At 45.5% G+C, this 16,776-nt stretch overlaps 1 long non-coding RNA gene across 3 annotated transcripts in view; it reads right to left on the bottom strand.

The window, feature by feature from the left end:
- Positions 1 to 314: 314 nt before the first annotated feature.
- LOC146775975 (uncharacterized) overlaps positions 315 to 16,776 on the bottom strand; it is a 1,152,826-nt gene continuing 1,136,364 nt past the window's right edge. For all 3 annotated transcript variants that reach the window (XR_014971952.1, XR_014971951.1, XR_014971954.1), the window contains one exon: positions 315 to 680. This is a non-coding gene — a long non-coding RNA (uncharacterized LOC146775975). The remainder of the gene's footprint in view (positions 681 to 16,776) is intronic.

Below are 16,776 nucleotides of genomic sequence, written 5' to 3'. Positions count from 1 at the left end.
CAACTATTATAATGAAAGAACAGGGCCCAAAACAAGTTTAAGGAAAATAGGAAGCGGTCAGAAAATTCTCCAAGTTTTACTAGGAATCCTTTTATCTGGGCTGGAATATAGGAAAGGCACTGCGATGAGTGTATTAGACCTGCCTGCCTCCTATGATAAGGACAGGTAGAAAAAACAAACACATTTGTAAATAAATGAACAGGTTTTATTTACTCTCAATTCTTTCCAGGGACAGTGAGGCTCAATCCACTGAAGGTCCCAGTGCATTCAAATGGAACAATTAGAAGTTGTAGTGTAAAATACTGGCACACAGGAAAAACTAAAAGCAATGGAAAGACACCTGTTGCAGCCAACACAGGATTTATGCTTGTCAAATACTTTGTGCTGATTCCCTGAGTTAGTTCTTAACTTGTGGAGTTCATAGACTTCAAAGCTCTTCCACAGGAGATTGTCACAGACGAAGGTAGAAATGGCTCCATGGCATCAGAGTGGTATTGTGGGGTCAATTAGCAAAGTGTATTGGAAGCAGCATAAAAATGTCTAAGCTGTACCTGAGATGACCGATGGTTGGTACAGGTGAAACTTTGCCGGCTTGGCTCTGGCCTTTTCTTAGCAGAGTTCTCCCATTCTTAATGATTCCGTTTGGTCATCAAAAGAATCCTTCAGAATTCTTCAATTTCCTAAAAAACAAGCACAACCAAATTAGGCTGACGAAAGTCTAGGACCTCAAGTCTCACCTTGCCAAATGGATGAATGCTGGCTCATAGGCACCACCTCTTCCTAATCTCTCGATGGTATTTCACACTTGTCCCATTTGTGAGAAGTTAATCACATCAAGCATGTTGTATCAATCTGCTAAATCTGATCCGCTGCTAGCACTTGATACCAGGAGGCTTCAAAGAGCTCTTGATGTTATTTTAATCTCACACGTGCACAAACTTTATTCAACTCTTCCTTTAAAGAAGGAATTTACCAAGACAATCATAAACCTCATAACAATGTAATGTAGTAAAATGCAGTAATCCAGGCAACCACAAACTACCATTAGACCATTTCTGGGTGAGCTCACTGTAAGGAGAGCATTCAAGAAACACAATGAATACATCATTGCTTGTAACCAGCTCGCTGACATCCAGGTCAGTTTCTACCATGACCATTGGACACATTATTCTATTATAGGTACCTGGAATGGCCTTACGTTGAAAGTGTATGTAAATGGGTCTGCTGCCATCATACTACTTGATCTCTCTACTGCCTTTGATGCAGTTCTTCACAACATGCCATCCCTGTGCCTTCATAATACTGGAGTTGAAGACAGTAATTTGGATGGAAGAGTTCTCTACTTTGCAATCTTAACCATATCATCCCATCTAGAACCTTCCTTAGATTATTTGCCCTCACTATTTTAGCATACAGCAGGACTCTGTAATTTCACAGATTCTGTCCAACATCTATATCAGGCGTCCATTTTATCTAATCAAATCCTTCAACTAACCTGCTACAACTCTGCAGACGAGGCAAAGATTCTGCCCAAACTCTAATCAGGATCAGACTGATTGCACAGCACTTGGATTTAGTGTTGCTGTCATTGATGAGTGAATGACCTGAAACCATTCTAGATTTCAGCAAACTTCATGACGTGTGAATCACAAGACAGATGTGACAAAGTGTGGAAGATAGAATGCTTTCATATGAGTGAATCAGCAGACATAGATCCCCCACTGGAGTCCCCCAAGAAAAATGCCTCCTGGGACGAATTCCAGCTAGTGAATTAAGTCAAAATCATCAAGACTACAGTTAAACTGAATTCTGCCATGCACATCATAGACACAATTCCTTCCACACTAATCATGGAGTTCAGCCACATCATTGCTAAACTCTGGACACAACAATTTCCCAAGGGATAGTCCTGGACAGCCTGAAGATTGGTTAGGTCACCCCTCTGCTGAACACTTGAGCTGACCCAGCTAACCTGCACAGCTACCATCCAGTAACCAATCTCCCTTTCTTGGTGGAAGTGCTAGTAAAACTGGTCCTGAAGCAACTCAAACAGTTTACCAAACAGTTTGTGTTGAAATCACATCTAACATCAATGAAGGTTGCCCTGAATGAGGCAGCTAGGCTACTATCCACAGCAAGCCAATTCATCCACATCAAACTAATCAATCAGATTTATAAAGCGTGGCTAATCACCCGATAGGATATCCAGGTGACAGTACTTAGGTGTGTGGAAAGGGTGTTCCAGGTCTTTGCTGTGATATGGGACAAGGAGTATCGTCCACTTCTGCTTTGGTAGATGTGGGGAGTATCAGCAAGTGAAAGTGAGGTGGAGCGTAGTCTTCAGCGGTTGGTGAAAGTTCAGGGGGTGGTTAATGTTGAGAGTCCTTGGTTGTACAGAGCCTTGTGTGGGTTCGTCAGCAGCTTGAATTGGCATCTCTTCTGTACGGGGACCCACTGGGGTTGCCTGAGGTGGGTGTGATGTGGATTCATCAGGGGAGGCCGAGGATGAGTCTGGCTGTGGCGTTCTGTATGGTCTGAAGTCTCAGTAGGAGGTGCGCAGTGATTCCTTATTAGGGGGCGTTGCCGTAGTCTAGTCAGCTGGTGATGAGGGCTGGTATCACAGTGTGTCTCATGTGCATGGGTAGCCACGTCTACTTTGGTAGATGCAGGGAGCATCAGCAAGTGAAAAGGAGACGGAGCGTAGTCTTCGACGGTTGGTGTAAGTTTTGGGGTGGTTAATGTAGGCGAGTCCTTGGTTGTGTAGAGCCTTGTGTGGGTCAGCAGCTTGAATTGGCATCTCTTCGGTACAGGGAGCCAGTCGAGGTGCCTGAGGTGGGTGGGTTCCTCAGGGAAGGCCAAGGATGAGTCTGGTTGTGGCGTTCTGTATGGTCCAAAGTCTTTGTAGGAGGTGTGTAGTGATTCCTACTTAGAGGGTGGGGCCGTAGTCTAGTTGGCTGGTGTCATGATGTGTCTCATGTGTATGGGTAACCACTTGAAGATCTTATGTAGCATGTGCAGAGTGAGGAAGGAGGTGGAGGAGAGGGCTTGGATCTGTGATTTCTTGGTGAGCTTGTTTTCTATGATGATTCCGAAGTTTCTGGCATGGTTGGAGGGAGTGGGTGCAAGTCCTAGGTCTGATGGTCACCAGGAGTCATTCCATGTGTTGCTACTGTTATCAAAGAACAGTACGTCCATCTTGTCTGTGTTCAGCTGCAGGTAGTTGTTCTTCATCCAGTCGGAGATGTTTGTCATGCATCTGTGGAAGTTGGTTCTGGAGGTGGTGCGTCGTCGGTGAGTGAGAGGATGGGTTGGGCGTCGTTTGCATAGGAAATTATGCTGACACTGTAGCATCTGACAATGTTGGCCAGCGGGGTCATATATGCGCTGAAGAGCTTGGAGTTAGGGATGAGCCCTTGGGGACACCGCAGGTGATCTCCTTGAGTTCAAAGGAGAAAGGTGGGAGGGGGATGCTATTGGTTCTTCCAGGGAGGAAGGAGGTGATCCATCTGAGTGCGTCCCCTTGGATGCCGATAGGGTGGAGTCTTTGATAAGGGGGTGGTAGGATTTGGTATAGAAGGCTTCATAGAGGTCGAGGAGGATCAAAGCTGCTGTTTCTCCTCGGTCGAGGTGGGTTCGGATGTCATTGATTGTTTATGATCTTTTTCAGTTCCTTCATTGGTAATGTGAGCAGGAAGATTGGCTGGTAGTTTCTGAGTTTGCTGGGGATGTTGGATGATTTTTTGAGCAGTGGTCTGACTTTGGTGTGTTTCCAGGCATCAGGAAATGTTGCAGTGGTGATAGAGGTATTGAGTAGGGTGGTGAGTTCCTGGCCGATCCTTTGGTGTCAGAGGTTGAGGATGTGGTGCGGTCATGGGTCTGTGGGTGCTCTCGAGTGTATGGATTTCATGGTGAAGGTGGTGTCCTGGGTAGAGAGGATGTTCCAGGTGGCCAGTGTTGGTTATGTTGGTGGCATATCTGTTGAGGAAGTCCGTAGGTGCCAGTTAGGGTTCATACATTCTGTATATGGTTTCAATCTTGTAGTGAAAGAAATGAGCGAGTTTGTCGCATAGCTGTGATGATGTTTTTGCTGGCAGCCAGGTTGGAGAGTTCCTTAACAATGTTGAAAAGTTCCTTGGTGTTGTTGGTGCTGGTTTTGATGTGCGCAACAAAGGCTGCTGTCTTCTTTGTTGTCTTCAGCAGGCTGTGGTAGATGTTGAGGCAGGTCTTGAAGGCTGCCCTGTCAGAGGGGTCCTTGCTGGTGCGCCATCTCTTCTCTAACTGTTTGTTTTCTTGTTTTGCTGTTATGAGTTCTTGGTATACCAGCTGGCCTCTTTGGAGGATTTTACCTGGATGTTGCTCTTGCTGGGGACAATGCTGTCTGTGCAATTGGTGATCCAGGTGTTACATTTTTTCACTCCCGGTTCGAGGCTGGTGGCAGTAGCAGGGTTTGAAGTGTTGAGGGAGTTCGACCAGCTGGTCTCTGAGATTTTGTTCTACCTCTGGTGGGGGGCGTTGGTCATCTTGGGGATGGCAGAGAGGGAGCTGGAGATGCTGAGTGGAGATGGAGTGATTGGCCCATGTGAGTTCTGTGACATGGTTGTATTTGATGTGGTGAAAACTGGGTCAAGCATGTGTCCTGCAGTGTGTGTAGGACCATGGATAATCTGGGACACTCCGAAGATGCTCATACTGTGGAGGTAGTGTGCAGTGCTTTTGTCATAGGGGTCGTCAATGTGGAAATATAGGTCACAGAGGATGATGTAGTTCTTGGAGTTTAAAGCTAGGGACACAATGAAGTCTGCAGTGGTGTTGCAGAAGCTGAAGCTTGAACATCACCCCGTTCCCCTCAATCTCAAGTGGCTAGGTGTTTTCACAAGGTAGCCTGCATTACTCATAAAGTTCTGCACTTCAGCACCCCAAGATACCTGGCACAAAAACTCACTCTATCTGAAGGCAACTACATCCTGCACTGTGCTGATTCCTTACTCCTGGAACCTCGAAGAATGACGAAACCAAAAACCTACTCCTGCTCCCAAATGTAGAACTCACTATCGCCAAAGATGTGCATAATCCTTTCTCCAGGTGCCTTCAGGAGGAAAGTTCAATCCCTTCTCACTCAGAAATTCCTGACCAGATAATCACTTGCCCCTCTTCTCTGCTCTACTCCTATGTACTGAATATGACTTGGAATTCCCCTCTCCTGTAATAAGTAAAATGTCCTTTGTAAACTCATTTGTGATTACCAGCTTGTCCTTGTTGGATATGCAGTGGAAAACTCATTATAATGACCTGTGTGTCCTTGTGTGTTCTGTAATCTCATGGGTGATTACCAGGCTTGTCTTTCATCTTTGTGTTCATCATCTTGTTGAACGTCTGCTTTTACCCAATTAGAACTAAACAGTGCTCTGATACTCCCCCAGGTCTTGTTCATGCTTTATAAAACCTTTAAATAAATACTTAAATAATTCCCTGATATGAGTGGTACCCTTTTCTAGGGGGCCCTACTTGACTGGGTAGCCCACCTTTTCTAACATCTAGGGCAAACTGCTTAGGCCTAATCTTAGATGCAGGTTCTTCCCTAAAATCCTGAATAACCTTAGCCATCAGGATGTCCTTCCATGATCTGAGACTACTGAAGACAATCTTCCCTTTCCCCTACTTGCCTCACTGTGTACAAGCCACCATTGTACTGAAGCTATCATGTCTCAGATATGCCATTTATCTCAATCTCTGTACATTAGAAAATAATTACATAGACTCCACATGCTGTGCATTGGATTCCGGTAACTAGGAGAGTCTCCTTTAAGGTTGTCTGGATCAACCAATACATCCTACATTAAATAATACCTTCCTTTCGATAAAAGGAATCAATGGATCGCACACAGTATTTGCTGAAAAGAATGGGTTTGACATAAAATTCCTAACGTCAAAAGAATCCGACTAGGAGGCTTATTATTGTTTTTAATCCTGGTCGCATACTCTGAAGTTTATTTAAATCACATCAATCTAAAGCAGCAAAGAATAATAAAATTAGATACATGTTCTACTACAGCTGTCCAGAATCCAGCTAAATATATGGGTTGTTTGTGATTCGATAGAAAAACAATTTCATGGAACACCATTACTGAGAAACCATTTCATCTAAACTGTTTAATGTACATTTTCAGAATAAATAGCATTTACCTTTTCATAGAAACGAATTCATAGAATGGCTTTTTGGTTGAAATTAGCTTTTGAATGCTTATTTTTTTAAGTGGAAATGCAATTGTTGCAGGTCTTACTTTCAGAAATAGATTTGAAGGAGATATTTATTTCAGCGCTTTACTTCGGGGAACATTATTTCATGTTTATATATTTTACATTGTCAAAAATTATTTTGGATGCTTTTAATTCGCTCACCCATCACCACCAGTAAACACCATCAATCCAGTAAACACCATCAATCCATGCACCCTAAAAACCCTCACTACAACTCAACCCTGAAGCCTAAAAGCTCTTTCTAAGTCAAAGATATACCATCCATGAACTATATAATCAATCATTACCCCAGTGCAAACCTAAAACCCCTTTCTATGCCTAAACAACACCCATCCCATACCCCTTAAAACATATCAGCACAGCAAAACTCTACCCATCCCTCAACCCTATAGAACCCTCCCTGCCCTCAGACACCAGTCAACCATGACCAATAAGAACCCCTCATCACCCTAAACGACTCATCCCTCAACCCTAAAAACCTCTTTCTACATCTAAACTCCACCCATCTCTGAATCCTAAAAACCCCCAACCACCCTAAACTTCACCTCATCCTGAACCCTAAAAACTCTTCCCCACCCCAGCCACAACCCATAATTGAACCTTAAAATCCCTCACCAGCCATAAACTCCGCCCGTCCATGAACCCTGAAACCCTTACACTCCACCCATGCCTGAATGCTAAAAACACCTCACACACCTAAACACCACTTATCCTTGAACCCTAAATACCCCTCACCACCCCTACATTCCACCCATCTCTGAACCCTAAAACTCCCTTTCTAAGCCTGAACTCCAATTATTCTTAACCCCTAAAAACCCATCCTTACCCTAAACATTACCCATAATTTGAGCATGTTATAAATGGCATTAACATCCCCAAACCCAAAAACCCCACAGTAGCCCTAAACTCCACACAAGTTTAATGTAATTTTGAATTTTTTCTCAAAATTATCTTTCTTTTAAAATGTTTCCATTCATTTTAGATATTTTTGTGTTTCGTTAAAATTGTCTTTCCTTAAAAATGTTTATCCATGATTTGGTTTCGTCCAATGTGGTTTCTCAGTTTTAGTTTCCCATTAATTAATTCACGCACATCAAAATATATGCAAGTCCATTACTCCTCCAAGGAAACACAAACATTTTCTTTCATTCATACAGGCCCTCGTGGCTTCCACTTACACAAAGTATTGTTACAGTTCTATCACTGAAGTACAAAGTGCAGAGATGACTTATCCCTCCATGGCAGAAACAACCCATAGTGTTCATCACCTACTTTGGTGCAGGAGACAGCAGAGAGGTGGCACAGAATCTTGTGAGTGATGTGAGTTTCATCCTTCCTAAACGCTCACTGGAAAATTTGCCATCTTAAAAACATGCTGCTTTCTGACATGAATACAGGTCAAATATCAGCAGCAAGCCTATACCTGGACAGTGCACTGGGGTGCAGTGGGGCCCATGTGCTAACAGGAAGCTGCCTGCATATAGTGTGAACCTGGCCTAGTTACCGACTATCCAGTCCTTGGGCACTGGAGACTCCAGGGCCACCCTCCAGGAGAAGCCCCACTACTGAAAAGGTTGTCCCAAAGGCACCTCTTAATTCTCCTAACCTCCTAATGAGGTGGGAGGACTAAAGAGCTGCTCCCTCAGTTCCAGACTGATACTTAGAAACTGGAAGGTTCCAGAGCAGGTATGCTCACATTCTGCCTCCACTTCACTACTAAAGCACACCAATCGTATTCCTACAGGTTTTGCCACTCACTCTGGACTTACACATGCTTGATTACTGTATTGCTGTTTGTCTCGCTCACTCTCTATTTTTTTATATCTGTACTGTTGTTTCGAGCACAGTGCATACAATCATTCTCTTTCTTTATACCTCGTTTTGAAGCTGAATAATTGCATGTATCACACCTTAGTTACGTGAAATCTGCTCTGTAAAGAAAAAACCATGCAAAGTATGTTAATTTCAAAATGACAACCTAAGGAACTGAAAACAACCCACGCCAACAAGATAAGCTTAGCCACTAAGAAGATCCTAAAAACCTCATTGCATAGAACAGACATAATGATAAACCTACAAATAACCAAAGGCTGTTCAGGAAGCAGCTTTAGCAAGGAGTGTCTAGATATTCTTGTGTACAAGTGATGATCAAGGGAAATATTACTGAAAAGAAATATCTGAGCCTTGCCAGACTAACAACACACATAGACCTAGATTGCTGGAAACCAATGACTCTCTGAATTCTGCATCAGATGTAGAGTTTGGTGCTTCATTTAGTGATCTTCCTATGCTAATGTCCTTAATTGTTGCAGCTAATACATTGACAGCTCGCCTCTCCTCCTGATCGTGTGAAGGCATTGTGCTTGAGGAAGTGCTTAACTGCTGTTTAGATCAACGATTTCAGAAATCGGAGCAAGAGAATTGTTGAGATGATTGCTTGAAGGTTGGCCTTTCTCATATATTGTAGTGTTATACGAAGGTCCAGGCATCTTGAGGGTCCATTAAAAAGTGTGCACATTTGTAGGAGAAAGGGATCTGCTTCACCTGGTTACCCCCACTTTTTGCTGGTGTTTCACTGTTTTTCGACTTTAGTCTGGCTGGGACCCTGCTAATCAGGGCCCCAGCCTAGCCTCTTCCTCTCTAAATTGATTCCATCTACTTTAGGTACACTCCAGATTGGATCCTGAGGTACCCTTGTGAGTCCCTAGTATATGGTATAGTATGTACCCAGGGCATAGGTACCCCAGAGGCCTACCAGGGGCTGAAGCATATATTGTGCCACCCCTGGAAAGCCCTCCAAAATGACACCACAGGTCTGCTACTGCAGTCTGGGTAAGGTGGTGCATGCACCCCTTACTAAGGTATAGGTTCACTATACCTCACCCATCACTGCACATAGAAACCTATCAGTCACCCCTATGGCAGGCCTTATCAATCCTGAAGGCAGGGTGCTTGGTTATATGTGAGAGGGTGGCCAGGCATGAGCTGAGCCCCTCTGCAGCCTTCAGAATCTCTTTTCCTGGGTTGTCAGTGGTGAAGTCTGACCATATACTCTTAAGTGCATTATAACCCAATGGTAAATGCTAACTTTGGACTGGCTGCACGGAAACATGTTGTGTTTGGTGTCAAACACCTTGGAATCATACCCCCACACCAGTAACTGGTGTGGGAGTATGATCCCACCCTTCTAGAGAGAGAGACATGGCAGCACTGGTATACCCGGAAGAAACTTAACAGAGCCCTGGCATCACAAAATGGATGCTGCAGCCACAGACACGGGTCTGGCCTCCTGCTGCTGACCGAAACTCTGGCAGGAGAGGCCTGGGCAATAGGTTTCCTGTCACAGGGAGGTTTAACCACCTCCCAGACAGGCTGATGTGTATTGGGGCTGGGTGGGAGCACTCTCAGAGTGCTTTGAAGTCCTGCACTGGGGGCACATTTGGGGTCCCTGTGCATAGTCCAGCTCAAACCGGTTCAGGGGCTACCAGCCCCTGCTCTGCCACGAAACTGGACAAAAGCAATGGGTGTAGCCAACCTCTTACCAAACCCTCCCATAGGTGGGTCCCCAGAGCTAGTCCAACCCCTTCCTTAGGTATAAGTAAGGAATCCCTGGCAACAGGACTTTAGAAATCCCTGGACAAAATTCTGAAGCTGGATCCTGGAACTTCGACTCTCTACTCAAGACTAGAGGACTGAAGAAATCTCCCTTGGGGTCAAGGAGTGACTCCCCTGCTTGGCAGGCACCAACAAAGCAATTGCCAGTCTGCATCTCCAAAGCTCCCGCCGGAAGCCAAAGACTTTGCAACACAGAATTTCCAGACTTTTCAGAGGCCGACCCGAGCCCCCAGCAAAGCTGAGACCCGCAGCCCTCGTAACGCGGAACCAGAACTCCTGGTCACCGTACACTTTTGCAAGTGCATTGACTTGTCGACGTCTCTTGAAGTCATGCTAGGGGTCACTTGTATCCCCCACCTCGAGTAGAGAATCCACCGAAGATTGTCGGCCTAGGTACCCCGAGTACCCTTGTTTCCTCTCGAGGTCCCTTCGCGATCCCTGGCCTGTCACCTGGTGGGTCCCTGTGAAGGTAACTTTGATTTTCCTTGGGCTTCCCTGGTTGCTCCAGACGTGCCCTGACTCCCTACCAAGTGGTGAGTCTCTCAGACCTTGCTGGTCTGCACCGAAGCATCTTTCTCCTTTCTGCGTGGGTTGCTGTTGCCAAGGCTTGTTGTGTCCAATCCGGGCACCGACGCTGCAGCACTCGACATCCTTCATGGGACAGCTCGAATCCAGCTCCTGGTTGTCCTCGACGCTTACTGGTCCTCGTGGCTGAAGAGTCAAGCTTCACCTCCTTCACCTGAAATTACCCGACTTCGGTGGGCATTCGCCTATCGTGCCCCTGGTCACTGGCTAGTGACCCAGACTCTGTCCCCTCTACTTTCAGGTTCTTCTCGACTTTGATCCAGGCTTGGATCTCTTCGGACACTTCGCATCTTCCCGGCAGCAGCACTTCTTCGCCAGCTCCCACTGAAAATGACGACGCGATCCAACACTATTTGACACCTATGCACCGGGCTTCCCTGGATGAGGTAACTCAAGTACTCCGGTGCTCCCGTGGGTGTTGACCCTAGAACTTCCTAAGTCCAAAAGGGTTTGGCCCTAGTTCGTCTCTAAGTGTCCCTAATCTTTACAAATCTAACCACGACTTTCCCCATAGAAGCTAACGGGAGCTCGCGGTTGTGTTCTCACACTGCACATGTGCCCCCGTGGATCCCCTGTGTCACTACCTTGGGAGGTTCCTTGGGTTCCCAGCGATTCTACAGGCTCTAGGCCTTGTGTCTAGTTAAGTCGTGGTTCTTATACCACTATTTTAGTATATGGTTTGGCTCGCCCCTAGGGCCTGACGTGTATTTGTGCTATTTTACTGTACTATTTGAAGTGTAACTTATGTGTTTGGACCTCTAGCCTCATAAAGAGACTAGTAGGGTGTGTTTTTGAAATAAATACATATATTTTGTGTGTGTGTGTATATACATATATATATATATATTCACTTAAAAAACCATAGGTTTCACACATGTTATAGTTAGCTGGACATTTCACTCGTAAAAAAACCAATGAAATTCCCCCGTTATAGTTAGTTCAGGTAACTATAACTCACGCGACCGCAATCCACTGCTGATGACGTCACATATTACATCACTGTATTCACTAAGATACTGTTAATAAGTCAGTTATACAATTAATTTTACAAATAAAAACATCCATTTAGACACATATACTGGTTTATTCTTCCATTAACCTTTAGATATACATATATAAAACATTTAATTTTCAGAGAGACACATATTCACTGGATGATTTCATCAGTGATGTAATATGTGACGTCATCAGCAGTGGATTGCGGTTGCGTGAGTTATAGTTACCTGAACTAACTATAACGGGGGAATTTCATTGGTTTTTTACGAGTGAAATGTCCAGCTAACTATAACATGTGTGAAACCTATGGTTTTTTAAGTGAATTTGCAAGGTTTTTTAAATGCTAATTCCTAACTATAACGTGTGTGAAACCTATGGTTTTTTCAGTGAATTTGCAAGGTTTTTTAAATGCTAATTCCTAACTATAACGTATGTGTAACCTATGTTTTTTTTAGTGAATTTGTAAGGTTTTTTAAATGCTAATTTATGTATGTTTTTTTTTTTATATATATTTATTTTACAATAAACTACCTATGTATATAGTTATAGATTGTCTGTATCCTGTAATTTGGAATGGCACAGCTTTTTTTATTTGAATTTGGATAAAGTTGAACAGCATAGTTAATATCTTCTATAAAATTATAAACAGTTTTAAAGTAATTTTTTTTTTAGGGTTTTTCACCGTGCGCGCACCGTGCGCGCACCCCGCCTTTTTTTGAAAACTTGACTTTGCGTGCCCTTGGATTTACGGGCAGGCACAGTGCGCCACCAGTGCGTCACAAAAAGTGTTGCACTGGCAGCGCAATGGCCTTGTTAATGAGGCCCAAAGTCTTTGTGATAACTGTAGTGAGCCTCCCAGGCTCCATGCAAGACCAGTGATGCAGACAAGTAACACCTCAGCAGGGCGTGGTCAAGGTGATATAATAAATGGGCATTAGTTGCTCAATTCTCAGTCCTGAATGGAACGTGATGCGCGGGGACAGTGTTTTCCTCCAGGACTACTGTCTATGTCCAGCACATCATGGGAGTAGTCCTGCCTGATCATCGCACAGAAACTGGTTGTGAGGACCATGAGACAGCGTGGCCGTGGGAGAGTGCCGAACCCCATGCCATTAGCACCAGTGTGGGCATTACATCCCCTTCCCTATTCGCCTCAGCACCATTATGCATGACCCGACCTCGATGGTGAGTAGCGGTGTGGCCCTAACATGTGGCCGGCCGCACTTGCGCTGACACCTTATAAGGAGGCAGTGCACTAGCCTCTTCCATGCTCATGACGGCTCCCGGCCGTCATGAGTCACGGTGGGCGTGTGCGGACGACGGCCGGGAGCCATCATGACCACGCCCGCGATTGGAATGTTCAGCACGCTGCGGCGGAATTTGCACCGCAGCGAAGAGGCTAAGGAAGTAGTAGAAAATCCTGATGCATGCGTGCTCTCAGAGGAGGTGAGCTGACTGTAGTGACACAGCAACACCTAGTGAAGGTCGGTGGTTACCATGCCCCATCCTCACACACAGACCTCAGCAATCCAGCCCCTGAATGTCTCAGGTGGGCACACACAAGGACAAAAAAAAGGAGCTCCTATTTTAACCCTTGTACAACAGAGGCAAGTGACTGAGGCATAACAAGGGCAATTGTCTGTGCAACTAAGGGAGCCCCAAAACATGATTCTGGCACTGGTGGTGTCACAGTGAGCCAGGATCAACCAACTGTTGATTGGGGCTGGGATGGAGACAAGTATTCGGCGATGTGGCCCAACAGAGAATGGTGGTCAATGCACAGGTCCCATCACTGTGGCCTCACCAGTTATTTGTCCATCTGTGCCATTGCAACTTTCAGTGAACTTGTGGACCCGGTCACCCCCAGCCCTTGATGGGGAGACTGGAGAACTGCTTCAGGGCCACAATGGAGAAGGACAATGAAGTCAAAAGATCGTTACTATTGCATTTTGGGGAAGATGAGATCTACAAGCTGTTCCATCACCTTTGTACACTGCTGGGGGGAGGGGACGACTGACACCACCATAACAGCCCTGAATGCACACCTTGACCAACAACATAACCCCGATTTTGAGCACTTCAAGCTGGGCAAGGCATGGCAGAGAGAAGGGGAATTGATGGGCAACTTCTTCGCATGATTTAGGGCCCTAGCTAGCACCTGCACAGATGATGATCAGCAAAAGAATTCATGGGCATTATTGATACAAGGATGCACCTCGGCAAACTTTAGGAGGCTGATATTCAGACAACCCAGGATAAAGCTAAAGGACATTCTCATTCTGGCTCACACTAATGATCTGTCTAGCACCAGGGCAGACAAAATGGAAATGACGCTCAACAAGAGAACAGGAGCCATGAGTATAAGCTCCACTAGCATTTGTGAGTCGCACGCTGACAGCCACCTTAGTGCACCACACATAAATTGAACGAGAGGTTCTTGCCATCAAATGGGTGTGTCACAATTTTCACTCTCCATATACTGGCAAGAGTTCAAAGTGATAACTGACAACAAGCCTTTACTAAGTCTGTGTTGAGACAGCACCACATCCACCCAACAGGATCGAGCGCTGGACAGTGCAGCTTCTACCGTACCGGTTCAGGGTGAACTACCGACCACGAGCTTGAAACCCGGATGACTTCCTCTCTAGGCACCCTCCTGAATGGACTGAGGAATCGAGTGGAAACTGCGAGGGGGCGGAAGAGATTGTAGGCATGGTGACCATGATTGCATGCCCCAGAGCGATGACACTCAACGACATCAGGCAGACAACATCAGAGGACGACTGTCTCAGACAAGTGGAAGAGGCCATGAGCGGAAATGCGAGGTGGCTATTTCTTCAAGATGCGAACCAGTGGCTCCCTGAGGAAAGGACGAGCCTCTTACATGTGTGGAGAGTAAGAGATGACTTAAGCTCAATGGTGGAAGGAATAATAACGAGAGGTCACCACATCATAGTTTCCGAATCCCTGGAGAGAAGGTTTATCAACTTGGCACATGAATGTCACCACAGCACAGAGAAGACCAAAGCAAGGGTGTGAGGCAAAGTGTAGTTTTCAGGCATGGATGGAAACTGTGCGACTCTTCCAGACATGCCAGATCATGGGGAGCCCTGCTGCGCCTGCCCCAGTGGTAACGGTAGATGGCTACACCTCCATGTGGGAGAAAGTAAGTCTAGACATTGGAATTTTCCAGGATGGGAGACTGACCACTGTCAGGGTAGATGACCAGTACAAATATCCAGTAGAAGAGCTGGTAGCAACTACATCGTTTTCTCAAGTTAAACATCTTCTGGAAAAAACATTTGCAGCAGATGGCATACCAGGGGTAAACAGATCTGACAATGGCCCTCCTTTTCAAGGGGTGGAATTAAGAGAATACCAAACAACACTGGAGATCCGACACCAGAACATAACACCACATTGACTCCAGGTGAATGGTACTGTAGAACGAGTCATGTGGACCCTAAATAAAGCACTACGTGTGGCAGTCGACCAGAACAATGACAGTGAAAGGGAACTGCACAGATTCCTAAGAGTCTACCACAACACCCCTCACTGCACGACACAGGGAACACCAATGCACCTCATGGGCCGAAGGCCAGTCACAGATAGTATCCCAACTGGGCCAGGTTGCCCGCCAGAACCCCTCTGCAAGGAGGGAAACCATCTGAGAAGGCAGAAGACAAACGAGAGAGCCAGTCAAGCCCAGCGGGTAGTCAAAAGACACCTGGTGGTGGGGGACAGTTCCGCACCCTTTTCAAGAGGGTCACTTGGACAGTGAGCATGGTGAACAGGATCATTGATCACCGCTCATGGAGGGCAGGAATTAACAACGAGAAACATTTCATGTGTCAGGCCCATCATGGCACCAGACAGAAGGGTGGAGGAGAATGATGATGAGTTGGAAACCCAGGATGTAATGATACCCAACTGCGAAAATGGAGTAGCAACAACTGGTGAACCGGAGGCCCTGATAACGCAGAATCGAGGAGAGCCATCACTTCTCATCAGCGAGGTCCGGTCAGTACTGGGGGAGTGGAGGAGTCCATGACTCTAAAGAGCAGGAGGATCCACCGGTATGACATGAGGCCCAAACCAGCACTTAGCCAGAGACTTTGTGAATTTGTGTGTGCCAAGGTAGGGGTAGCCCCAGATGTCTAATGTGGGATAGAATGTATTGAGTCACCCGGGCTCACCGCAAGAGCAGTGATGCAGGCATGCAAAATGCGACCAAGGTGATATAATAAATGGGGACTACTAACTCAAGGCTTAGTTCCAAACGGAGAGTGATGTGTGGTGTCAGTGTTTTTTCCCCAGGGCTACTGTCTAGTTCCAGTGCGACATGGACTTGGTTCCGCCTGATCATAGTGCAGCACAGCAACTAATAAGCATTACTATGAGGCCACTAATTGCCTTCATTATGCAGATTGATGGCGCATGTCTTAATAGATTGCACCTCAATGCTGCATATTTTGGCTACGAGGAACCCAAAAACACACCTCTCATGAGTCCTTTCTTTGCTCAAGACTTGTAAGTGGCATACATATAGATGGTACTTGCACAAGTGCACCAAAGAAGTTGGTTACCTCATGCCATCACAGCAAGTCACAATGTTTCTAGGGCCAGCAACTGCACCATGAGTAGCAATGAAGTATAACCCATACATGCATTTCCGTTCCTTCCCATCGAATGTATGAAGTTGTGGTAAATAATTTAATTACCGGAACTTAATTTGATGCGGAACATTAATAAGAATAGCTCAATAATATAAGAGGCAGAATCCGTGGTATTAGAGGTTCGGAACGGGCTTTATTCATATACAAAGGAACATAATTCGAATTATGGGCCTTCTATTCCATCACCACGAAAGTTCAGGAAGGAAGGAACATATATTATTGACAGATAGGCAGTTTTATAGAAAATACATTACAGTAAAGCAAATGCAGGAGGCGTAACAGTTGATAACAGAGATAAAGGCATACATGCGTAACTAAAATGGGTGTAACTAGGCGTAACTAAAGAACGTCATTAGGTATGATGTCACAAATGGGTGGTTCCATGAAAGAATTTCGCAATGTCAGCAGAAATAGTTGGCAGAGATGCGCGCGCAGCCGCATGACGTGTGATTGACGTGCAACGAGAGGGTGAAGGATGGGACTTGACATTTAGCTCTACATGTGGAGACAAAAGTCTGGGGTTATGTCAACCTAATCCCAAATCATATCTAATATCCTATGTTTAAAGAACTGTGTTATCCAAAAAGAGAGGTCTCTTAGGATAGAATCTTATTCTATACTGACTATACTGACTGTTAGTGCGTGT

The sequence above is a fragment of the Triturus cristatus genome, chromosome 12 (genome assembly GCF_964204655.1).
Source record: "Triturus cristatus chromosome 12, aTriCri1.1, whole genome shotgun sequence".
Taxonomy (NCBI): Eukaryota; Metazoa; Chordata; class Amphibia; order Caudata; family Salamandridae; genus Triturus; species Triturus cristatus.
Note: the sequence above shows the minus strand (reverse complement) of the source record. Positions and strands in the feature narration are given on the sequence as shown.